This window comes from Myxine glutinosa, chromosome 11 (assembly GCF_964187855.1).
Source record: "Myxine glutinosa chromosome 11, kmMyxGlut1.1, whole genome shotgun sequence".
Taxonomy (NCBI): Eukaryota; Metazoa; Chordata; class Myxini; order Myxiniformes; family Myxinidae; genus Myxine; species Myxine glutinosa.
The window spans coordinates 70,375,555-70,388,193 of NC_136271.1; the positions used below are offsets into that span (position 1 = coordinate 70,375,555).

At 50.0% G+C, this 12,639-nt stretch overlaps 1 long non-coding RNA gene across 1 annotated transcript in view; it reads left to right on the top strand.

Moving 5' to 3' along the window:
• The first annotated feature begins 11,404 nt into the window (after positions 1-11,404).
• The window catches only part of LOC144894288 (uncharacterized), a 37,626-nt gene continuing 36,391 nt past the window's right edge, over positions 11,405-12,639 (top strand). Inside the window, exon 1 of the long non-coding RNA XR_013624986.1 lies at positions 11,405-11,825. This is a non-coding gene — a long non-coding RNA (uncharacterized LOC144894288). The remainder of the gene's footprint in view (positions 11,826-12,639) is intronic.

Below are 12,639 nucleotides of genomic sequence, written 5' to 3' on the forward strand. Positions count from 1 at the left end.
AATTTGTCGCGGTTTTTAAATCCAAAATCTCTCAGAAACTTGACACTTTCCTCCCACTTTATTTGACTAATTTATTCACAGCTTTGCACATTCGATGGCACCTGTGGTCCAATCGGTTCGAATCCCGACCCAGCTATAAACTGCCATACAGGTGTTTCGCAGGCAGGGCAAGCGTCAAGCGATCAATGTGTGTGTCGTCCCTCGGATGGACATTAAATTGACGTCCCTTCTGCCGGAATTAGTTGGTGGGCGTTAAAGATCACGTGGTGTCCTTCGCGAAGAGTAGGCGAGCAAGAGTAGGCGGTCAAGGTGCCGTTAAATTAAATAACACCAGGTGCGTCGACACAGGCTACCATCCTTCCGAGGTTGGTAAAATGAGTACCAGCTTACTGGAAACAGGGGGCACTGCATCTGCAGCACAGTCACGCTCCCAGCAATGATGCAACCAGCAGCCAGAGGCTACATCCGAAATTATTATTATCATAATCAAAATAAACCTGTTGGTAACCCATGACTACCGCATGGACAAATTGTTATCATATAAAGTGCATTGAGGAGCTGTGCTCCTATGCGTGTCGAAAGGATTGACTCGACAAAAGACGGGAATTCGTCCGAGCTCCTTTATTGGTAAAACGAAAACTCGGGTACTCTGAAAAGCCCGTTTATCGGGTAGCAATATATATAAGCACAATCAAACACGTCATGCCGGAAGCCACGCCTCCCAAGCCGGGCGCGGCATGCCGATCGGAGCGTTTGCCCGGGAAAGGCGAGTCTGGGCATGCCCGGGAAAGGCGAGTCTGGGCATGCCCGGGCGGTCTGGGTGAGCCCGGTACAGTGATCGCTCCCTGGTTGCGTCATCGGCAGGTGTAAGGCGATTGTGTATGCTCAGCGGCAACCGCTACACGCGCCCCCCCAGAATCGACTTGCACCGGCAGGGTCAATTTAAGGGGGGTCCTGATGACCCGGCCGAAGCGACCCCTGGAGGGTCGTGGGGGAGGGGGGGTCCGGGGGGGGTCGAGCAGGGGGAACCGTGGACGGGGGGCGGCCTCGCCGCGGAGGAAGGGCCAACCGTGGTGGTTGGTCGACGTCCAAGTGCGCCGGATTGAGGCGGTCCACCGAAATCCGGTCCGACCTGCCGCCGACGTCGACGACGAAGGACTTGTCGTCCCGTCGCAGGACCCGGAAGGGCCCGTCGTACGGCGGCCGGAGTGGCCCCCAGTGTGCGTCATGACGCACAAAAACGTACTCCGCTGTGCGAAGCGCTGGGGGGACGTAGGACTGGGGGCCACCGTGGCGGGACGTTGGCACGGGGGCAAACCGTCGGGCCGCCTCCTGGAGGTCCGAGCGCTGACGCCAGCTTGGTCCGAGGGCTGGTTCTCTGACCCTCCGGGCACGGCAGCTTCCTCCACCAGAAGACGTTAGCTTGCAGTGATTAATTCGGTGAAGAATTCCGTGTCAACTTCGTATATTTCCGGCCGTGAAAAACTATCCGTATTTCTAAACTAAATATGTAAACCGCTTATACCATATTTCTGGCCGTGAAAAACTATCCCATACGGCCGCGAGATTTCTAAAAAATAATTCTTCGTCAATGTTAAAATATTTGACGCCGTTTTCACCGTCCGAAACGCGGAATAATATTTTTTCAAATGCTCGAATCTCTGGTTCTGGTGTTTGATGATGATTTTCGTTGAAGATAACGAGGTTGGTCTTAACGTATTTTAATTACTAATTAGAGGTTTCATTAGATTGTGAATCAAAAACGACGGGTGAAACAAGCTCCTATTGAACTTTTTCGCAATTGTTTTATGCAAACTTCCGCATCCGGTCGATGGCGCCCACCATTGAGTGCTTTCCTTTTAGAAATATTTTTGCAAATGCTCGACTCTCATTGGGTCCGGTGCTTGGTGACGCGTTTTGTTGAAGATAACTAGGCCCGTGCGGGCCGATGTTGGTCTTAAATTATTTTATTAATACATCGGAGGTGCATAAGATTGTGAATCAAACGACGACGGGTGAAAGAAACTCCTAATGAACGTTTTCAATTTGTTATGCATACTTCCGCCTCCGCAAGATGGCTGCGCCCACTGCGCTTCGGATTCTCGAGCCAAGGCATAATCAAGTTTTCAACATAATACGTACTCGTTTATTGACAACACCGGCTTCGCCGGCTATTAAAATACAGAGTAGCCTATAACCACCAGGATTTTATGCTGATTCCGAATCTGTGTCTAAAACCTTTCTCCGATGTGTAGTTCTTGAGTTATAAGCGGACATCCAGACAGACACACACACACACACACACACACACACACACACTCCTCCTTTATATATTGAGAGAGATATATATATATGTATATGTATGTATATGTATATGTATGTATATATATATATATATATATATATATATATATATATATATATATATATATACACATCTATATATATATATATATATATATATATATATAGATATATTGTTACGGATCCGGGGGACGGCACTCCCGTTAGCAAGGGGGGGTTAATCCCCTTGTCCTGTTAAGCTGGCCGACCAACCGGTCCTGGGGGTATGACGTCACTTCCAGTCGATGGTAAGTAGGGTTGTAAGCCCAATTTGTCTTAATACCTAAGTACTACCACCGGCCGTAAGCGAGGAAATACTCCCACCCAGGCTGCAGCGTGGTTGGATTGCGCCGAGCGAAGCGAGCTGCGACTCGGGCGGTTACCAAGAGACTAAACCCGATTAAAAGCGGTTCGGCCAAAACCGCGCCACAGATACTCAATTGAAAGAAATCACGAAAGCGATCGGACGAGAATGAAACCAAAGTAAGAAGAAAGAACACAGGTTTATTAACTAACTATAAGGAAATGAAAGGGGCGAGTATATCTATCTATAATTCCAGTAATCTCTGTACGTTTGTACGTCTGTACGTCTGTACGTTTGTCTGTGACCGCTGTTTCTCGACAACTACCGGTCCGATATACTTGAAACTTGCCAGGTATATTGCTGGGGACCCGAGGATGTGCCTTTTCAAGGTTTGAAATTAATCGGACAAGTACTTACCGAGCTATGGCGATTTAGCCGTTCGCCGTTCGCTTTGCCGTTGCGAATGGACCAAACCATTCATGTAAATAGAGGGGGGGGGGGGGTTCTGTGGTCGTTCGCTTTGGCTTTGCGAATGGACCAAACCATTCATGTAAATAGAGGGGGGGGTTCTGTGGTCGTTCGCTTTGGCTTTGCGAATGGACCAAACCATTCATGTAAATAGAGGGGGGGGTTCTGTGGTCGTTGCGAATGGACCAAACCATTCACATCGAATCATCGAATCACATCGAATGGACCAAACCGTTCGCTTTGGACCAAACCATTGCATGTAAATAGAGGGGGGGGGGTTCTGTGGTCGTTGCGAATGGACCAAACCATTTCATGTAAATAGAGGGGGGGGGGATATAATTTTAGATATATATATAGTACGGGCATTGGCAAGGAACGGGCACCCACGTACGGGCAATGCCCTAGTACAGGAAATGGAAGGAGCAGAAGGACACAGAGCAATTCTTAAACAGGCTTACTTATCCCCAGGACAATACAGACAGAACAAACTCACGTACACGAATGGGAATTGCAGGCAGGAATGGCTGGAAGGATGAGGGGCAGACGGTCCACAGAGCTGGTGGGCAGGGAGGTCCGGGGATCGCGGCACGCCGTTGGTGTCCTGCGTGCACGCCCTCGCTCAGGTTCAGCGGCGAAAACGCAGTCGTCAGCGCTGGTTATTACTCAACTCAACTGAAGCTCGTCTCTCGCAGCTTATCTGAATTCTCTCTGAATTCTACTGCAGCACGTCTCTGACTCAATTCAACTGCAGCACGTCTCAGCTCAGCTGGTGTCTCTTGGTTCTTCCTCCTCGGTCATCTCTCTAAGCAGTCCCTCCTCTTGCCTTTTATCGGCCATCGCCGGATCAAACCGCGGGCTGCGAGGGCACGCCTACCGGGTCGCTCACCACGGTGCTGGTTGGCTGGTTCGGGCTGGCTGACTCCACCTTTGATGACGAGTTGGTGCCACGCCCGTGATCCGGCGGCTCCTCCCCCCTTCTTCTCTGTTCTTGTCCTCGTGCGCAATGGAGTTTTGGCGGCTTAGGCTGGCACTTTGAAGAGATGATTGAGGAAGATGAAGGGGACCTATCTTATTTGATTAATGCAACATAGAGTCAAACTATTGGAAACACAGCCTTACCTGAAACACATAATAATGAAATAACTACGAAGAGGGCCTATGGTTCGCTACGTGTTGCGATGTGGACTAACTAGGGGACGACCTTTGATCTTTACAAGAAATGGAGGTATTTACACAAAGAGAATTATTTACAAAGGGGTATATTTACAACAATTTACACAGTGCAGGGTTCTCAAAACCCCAACACAGCACCCTCATTCCTCCAGGCACGTCCCGGGCCGAAAAACTTTAACTTAATGTGACACTCAGATGTAGTCACCCTCTACGATTAACCTCACCCTTGAGTGCGACAGTTTTAAAACACAATTAGGTATGTCGCCCTGCTACGTTGCATCCTACCTAACAGATTCACATCCACAGAATAACCAAATTGCGGAATTATTTTCAAACTAAACATTGACGGTGGGGAGCATTATTTACAAAACACTATTTGTATTTACATTGCAACCCAGGACCTGTCATTTTGGGGAAACAAAAAGAATCCTGCGGGTGGGAGGAAAAGCATGCACTGCACCGACACACCACCCTCACATGCCCGGGGATGCAGAATTGATATTGCAATGCATCCCCGAGCATGCAAGCACCAAAAAGCACCAAAGCAAGCACCATTTAGCACCATCCAGTGCACAGTCATACATTTCAAAATAAAACAACACAAACTGTTGCCCGGTTCTTCTTTCTGCTCCCTCTGCTGGCCGATGTTTCTTCCTGGTGTTGTCCTTCTTGTGGCTTGCTGCCTATTTGCACAATAATAAAACAAAAGCACAAAACCTGTCCACTTTTTTTATTTAGAGCCCACAGGGGCCAACTATGGGTGGTCCACCTGTAGGGAAAAAGGGGCCACCTCACCGTGGTCCGCAAGCCAACTCTTCCCTGGCCATCATGGCCGGTCCCAGCAGAGGGGCCAGGCCCAAACACGTGGGGTCCATATGGGTGTGGTGCTTAGCCACAAACGTGTGGTCCATAAGGTGGTGCTAGGCCGCAAGTCGTGCGGTCCATAAAGTGGTGCATCGGTCCAGGCAGCTGGCAGCGGCGGCTCGGGCACACAGATGCGGCTCCCGAACGCTTCCCCTCAGTGCCCAGAGAGCACGGTCCATGGGTGGGGAGGAAGACAAAGCAGAGTCAGCGATGGGAAAGGGCGCAAGGGTACACATCAACACAAGGCAATGCAGAGGTGAGGTGTGCATGGAGAGCGAGCTGAGAAAGCTCGTCCCTATCGTACGTCACCCCCCCCTGTCACCTACTCTACCCTTGCCCTTTACAAAATTTACACATTTACAAATTCGTCACTACTTCTCGTCTTCCCCATATCTCCCCTAATACCAAATTCGTCCCCAATCCCTCTTAACCAAACTTGCCATCACCCAATTCATCATCAATCCCTCTTAAGGAGGAAGAGATGGAACAACAACACAATGTCACACCCACGTCATGATGCGTCTCACATTCCCAAAAACATTTGCAACAAATCACCTGGTGTGGAGTCCTGTTATCACCTCAGGTGAGTGGATGTCGATGGTGCGAGGAGATTTCAATCCAAACTATCCTCTAAATGACTTTAACGTTCTTTACACTACCCGGGGTCTTTCCCTGCCAAACCATTGGCCACTTTACTCTATGCGGTTCTAGAAACCGAACTCCCATTGACCAAACTGTGGTGCTCAGCAATTTGGGGTCTCACTCCCCCGATTCAACTCCCTGTGCCTTCGCACAATTTCGGGACTGAGTCGTGTGGCTCCCCTAGCAGGTCTACTCACCTGCACACCTCCGCCACTGCAGTTGCCTCCGAGTTTACCTGCTCCTTACCCTAACCTATCTACCTGGGGAAGGCCCTCTGGCGCTCTCCCCACTCGGTGCCCTCTCTGGCACTGGGCTACCCGGGTCCGTCCTCCGGATCCTCGGGCCCCATTCACAACTCTACCGGCTCCCAGAGCCCACCTGCGGCCTCACCTGGCCGACATCCTCACAGTGGCGGAGTGCCCATTTAACCATACACACAAACAGGCCACACGCCCAGCCATTTCCACTTCAATAATGCACGCATCCAACCACCATTCTACCACATGCACCACAGATGCCAATATCCAACCACAATTTACCTATACCCTCTACCTACTCTTAAACTACCCTCCCCGGGTATTCGTGAAGGGGGTCCATCTTCCCCATCCACTCCTTTCGCACCAACCACTCCACTCCACATATTCCACACTACCCACTCCACACCATCCATTCCAGACCAGTTATTCCATTCAACCATTCTCCATACACCTGTTCACTTGCACACCTGTTCCGTCACACCTGGTGCTCCCTGCACCCTCCTTCCTCCAGGACCATTCGCTCAATACAACTCACAATCGCACTTTTCACCATAAGCTGCTCCATCACCTCCTTCACACACACATCTCTCACGAGCAATTCCTCATTTGCTCAACACCAAGATTCTCACACACGGCCATTCTCAACCAATTCCTCATTTGCTCAACACCAAGATTCTCACACACACGGCATCATCTAACAAGCTGCCTTCCCCTAATACTCGTCTTCCCCGTCATCCCTTACACTATTGCACATACCACGTCCTTATAATCCAACTAAGCTATTCTACGTCCCCACTACTTGTACAATGTCGCGACTTAATTCTACAGTTACCGATGGTCATTTTTCTAGATCCCTAATCATTATCCGAACCCGCCCTCGGCGAGCTGACACTGCCAAACCCCATAACGAATGCTCATGTGCCCGGGTGGATGTGAGGGATGGTGGATTTACCATCCCTCTACATCGGGCATCTCTCACTATAAATTTTCTGCCCATCCAATTTTCTTGCCAATCAAAATTTGCCAATCTTTACTGCCAATCACCTTCGCCAATCAAATTTACCAATCCAATTTGCCAATCGTATTCCCTATCCCTACCATCGTCCATTTTTTTTTGTATACAGAGTCAAGGCTCGTGAAAGAGCTAACACTTATCAAACAAACAAATCAAACAAACAAGCAAACAAAGTATATAAAAAGGGGAGCGGTCGACAAGATGGGGAGAGAAGGGGAGGAAGCACACAAACACAACATTTGAGAGCAGGGACATCGGGAGATGTGTGGGAGGGAGAGGGCCTGGGGTTGGTACCATGGACGGGAGGGGGGGCAGGATAGGTATAAAACGCAAGGACACCAAGGACTTCCAGAAAAGAAGTCGGCACCTCAAAAAGTGGATTTGGGGTGAAATTAGCGGGGGTAGAAAAGATCAAGGTTTTGGATTGGGGAAGATAAGAGATGGTGGTGAACAGCCGTTTTAAAGACCTGGAGGGAGGAGTGGGATTGAAGAGAGTGAGGGAGTTTGTTGCAGAGGCGGGAGAAAAGAGGAATGAAGGAGTGAAGGTGAGCAGAGAGTCTTGATTTTGGCAGTTTAACCATAAGAGGGTTGCAGGCAGATCTTGTGCGACCTGCAGGAATTTTTGGGGGACAGAGCCCAGAGAGAGCTGGGGGAGCAAGGCCGGAGAGGAGTCGGTAGAAGACGGAAAGACCACCAACCTGCCTGCGGTGAGTAAGTGAAAGGCCGTCGGAGATAGCGTCATCGCAGGAGATTCCAATGATTCTGAATGCTTTGGTTTCAACAGCGTGAAGACGAGCAAGGTGTGAGGCAGGAGCACCAGCCCAGAGGGGAGAGCAGAACTCCATTGAGCTGCGGATGAAAGCCTTGTATGTGGTGAGGAGCTCAGGTGTGCCAAGGAAGGACTTCGCACGACGGAGGATGCCCAGTCGGCGACTGGCTTTGGAGGCCAGCTTGGAAATGTGGTTTTCCCAGGAAAGATCATGGCAGATAGTGAGACCCAAAAGCTTGAGTGACAGAACTTCTTGGAGAGGATTATTCAGAAAGTAGATGGGAGGGTTGTCCAGTCGGTCTTTTTGGAGAGACATCGTAAGAGTGTGAGTTTTGTCAGGATTGAAAGACATGTTCCACTTGTTTGCCCAGTCTGTGATTTTGTCCAGGTCTGCAGAGAGTGAGGAGGCTGCAGACTGACGATCTGAGGGATGAGGAATGGAGCGGCAGAGAGTGGAGTCATCAGCAAAGAGATAGAGAGGATTTTCAAGAGAGTCAGAGAGATCATTGATGAAGACCAGAAAAAGCGCAGGGCCCAGAACACTGCCTTGGGGAACTCCAGCCTGAACAGGAAGAGGAGATAAGAGAAACCCATTCAGGGCCACACGTTGACTACGACGAGAGAGGACGTCCGCCAGCCATGCGTGGAGATTTCCATGGATACCAAAGGAGGAGAGTTTGGTGAGCAGAGCGGAGTGCCAGACCGTATCGAAGGCACGTGATATGTCGAGGGAGACAGCTCTAATTTCCTGTTTGGCATTGAGGACCTCCATCCATTGTTGAGACAGCAGAAGCAGCATGTCCAGAGTAGAGTGACCTGGTCTGAAACCAAATTGATGATCAGAGATCAAGCCATTGGAGAAGAGGAAAGATTTCATATCCGAAGCAATGATGGATTCCACGACTTTGCTGATAATTGGGAGAAGGCTGATTGGTCTGTAGTTGCTAGGATCTGTTTTTGCACCTTTTTTTGTGCAAAGCGGTGATGTTGGCTGATTTCCAAGCAGATGGCAGTTGACCTTGAGCAAAAGACAGGGTGAAGAGAACAGAGAGAGCGAGTGAAAGAGCAGAAGAACAGGATTTTAGGACCCGTGGGCTGATGCCGTCAGGTCCAGTTGCAGAATCAGAGTCGAGGGTTGACAGAAACTTTTCCACCTTGTCAGGAGGAAAGGACACGGAGTCCAGGAGCAGCTGGGTACGACTGGGTACGGTGGGTACAGAGAGGGATGGGTTTGGGACACAAGATTTAGAGGCAAACACAGAGTTGAGGCATTCAGCTTTTTCACGTGCGGAGTCAGCTATGTAGCCATTTGAGGTAAGGGAGGGGATGGAAGGGGAACAAACACCAGAAACAGATTTGACCAGACACCACCAGGATTTGGAAGAGGGAGACAGATAAGAGAGTTCGGTCTTGAGAACGGAGAGATATTGTTTCCTGGCTCTCCTGAGGGTGGACACACACTTGTTTCAGGCTTTGTGAAAGGAAATGAGATTTCCTTCCGTTGGATTTGCTTTCCAGGAGACGAAGGCAAGTTGTTTCTGGGCAACAGCCTCACCACAAGATTCCCTGTACCATGGACGGGAGGAAGGGTATGACAACTGAAGACGAGATTGGATAAATCTGTGCATGAGAGAGAGCAATTTACTTTGGAAGAATTCCCAGGATGAGTTGATGTCAGAGGTGGTAGAGATGGGAGACCAGTCCAGATGATTGATGGCTGCTTGAAGACCGTGCCAGTTGGCCTGAGTGAAATGCCAGACTCATCGACGCTGAGCAGGCTCCCTGAAAATGGTCAGAGAGATGTCCACTTTAACAAGCACATGATCAGATGAGTCGATTGGAGCAGAAGAAGAGCAGCAGACATTTTCAGGGAAGTTAGTCATAACCAAGTCCAGAAGAGAAGATGCTCCGTTGACTGATATCCGGGTCGGGAAATTGACAGATTGTGTCAGTCCCAGTGAGTCGCAGAAGTCCTTTGCTGAGGAGCCACGGCTGGTGAGAGAGGTACCCACACCCAGCCAACCGGCACGGTGATAATTGAAATCACCACATATGAGGAAGAGAGAGTTGGGATGAGTAGATAGAAGTTGGTCCATATTATCAGACAGCGAGATGTAGATGGAGTCATCACTGTTTGGTGGACGGTACAACACACATATGAACAAGAGGTGGGAGCGAAGGGGAAGCCGTAGCCAAAGGTATTCCTGGGGGTGAGGTGGAGAGAGTGCAGTGCAGGGCGAGTGAGAAAGAGAGTTTTTGATAAAGATAGCAACCCCACCTCCAGGACGAGGCTCAGGTCTATAATACCGGAGGAGGGAGTAACCCGGGAGAGATACTAAGGAATCAGAGACATCATGAAGGAGGAAAGTTTCTGTTAAGCAGATCACGTCTGGTTTGTCAGAAGCAACATGTATGGAGAGATCAGTTAAGTCTGAACGAAGGCCCAGGATGTTTGAGGTCCATACCGTTAATGAAGAGGAAGGGGGAGCATCGGATACAGAACAGGGGGGAGGAGGGGTAGGGTAAGATGTGGAAGAGGTGGAAGAGGTAGGGAGAGCTGTTGAAGGTGTGTCAGAGATTTCAGAATAGCTCAGAGAAAGGGAAGGAGGATGGGGCGGACAAAAGATTTGATGGTGATTGGGTGAGGCACAATGAGGTGTTATTTGAGGAGGGGAAGAGCGAGGCAGAAGGTTGGGGGAGATGGAGGTGAGAGTTGGAAGGGGGAAGAAGTGGGGAGGACGCTTTGAGGAGGCGGAGTGAGAGGGGGGAAATTGAGAAGAAATGAGGGTGGGGAGATTTGAAGGGGAGGGGCGAGGGGGGAGTTCAGGAGGGAAGGGACAAGGGGAGGGATTTGAAAGGGATGGGATATGGGGGAGATTTGGAGGGGAGGGTTGAGGGGGTTGTCTAGGAGGGGAGGGGCGAGGGGGAGTCTTGGAGGGGAGAGGTGTGGGGGGAGTTTAGGAGGGAAGGGGCAAGGGGGGAGATTTGAAAGGGATGGGTGATGGGGAGGATTTGGAGGGGAGGGGCAAGGGGGAAGATTTGAAAGGGATGGTTGATGGGGAAGATTTGGAGGGGAGGGGTGATGGGGAAGATTTGGAGGGGAGGGGTTATGGGGAAGATTTGGAGGGGAGGGGTGAGATTGGATTTTAGAAAGTGTACGATTAATGGGAAACGAACATTTATTGTAAAATGAGTTTCTTGTGACCTTCGAGTCAAAAATACGTTTAAGGACGCTGGAGGGAGGATGGAGTGCAGGAGAGTTTAGGGAATGTAGAAAAGAGGCACTGTAAGACATGGAATTTTTTTTGGGGATGAATAGATTTGATGAGCAAGTCGAAAACAGCCTTTTAAAGAAGAAGAAGAAGAAAAAGGTGTTATAATATACGATGGAATACAGAACTTGAGGGGAAAGTGTTAACATTTTAAAGTTTAACAGTGAAAACTATCTAGGGAAATGGGGGAGAAACACGTGGTCGAAGAACGAACGAACAAATAAGAACGAATAAACGAATTAGAACAACAAATAAGAACAGAGAAGGCAAAAAAAAATGTTTTTTTGTTTTTTTTTTAGTTGAGATTTTAAACAAGGAAGTAGGCTATGGGGTGAAAAGACTGGGAAAACAGAGAACGAAAGTTATTGGAGCACAAACGACGGACCGCTGAGAGAAAAACAAAGCCTCAAGGTTGGACACTGTACAAGGCCTCAAAAGACACGACACAAATTAACACGATTTTCTATACAGGTATGAAAGATTTGCACCGAAAATCTTCCTCGGGACACACTATACGTACAACACCATAAAATAAATACAACCGTTACAACGAAAATACAAATGGGAACAATTACTTAACTTCGATTTCGATGGAGAGCGTGGAGAGCTGCGAATAAACGAAACCTCGCCAGCAACACCGACATATATACCGACCGACCGTCAACATATCCTCATGTGATACCGTCATCCCATCCATCCCATTAAACTTCGAGCCTCGGTGCGTCATTACATTTGCAAAGCTCGGCTTCGCAAAGCCGAGCAATGAATGCGGGTGGTTTGTCTACCGCGGTTGGGTCCGTCCGGCACTCAGTTCAGGGGAGGTTTGGTTGGGCCAAGGTTTAAAGCACCATCCCTACGCAGGGCCTCTCGCTCCCAAGCGCGATGGGCCAACCTTGCCCGGGTGGGAACGCCGCCACCACAAGGGGACGACGTTCCGATCCCTCCTACCTTCCCTTGAACCGGACCGGTCGCCCTGCCTGGCAAAGCCCGGACTCGACCATGCGGGGCGGGGCCCGGCCCGGATCGTGCACGACGCTCCGAACAGAAGCGACGTTGCACCGATCCTCGCCGGCTCCTGCAATACCCACCGCCCGGCATGGACCAAGAGCTCGCGTCGGTTAAACGTCGGTCTAACCGCTATCCCGTTTAACGTCGACGCTTCACTTGCATGCTCACACCACGCGTTCCTTTTCCTCCTCACACATCCAGGTATCTCAGCGCCTCTCATGCAACCCATACATTCTACCACTGTACTCGCTTATGCATTCTCTTTCGCTCCATACTCCGGTCTACTCATAACGCTCACCACACACTCTCGCGCACCCATTCTCCTCGCACACTCTATCATCACGCACACCTCTGTTCCACACCTCTCCTCCGTTACGTCCTCCGTAACACTCATGGGGGTGCACTCTTGCATCCACCCACTCACGCGCTCCGATGTGCCCCCGCCCCCGCACACGCGCCACAACCAACTCAGGTGTGCGTTCTGGCACACTCTCTCCATCCATCCCAAGTGTGCATCCTCGCAC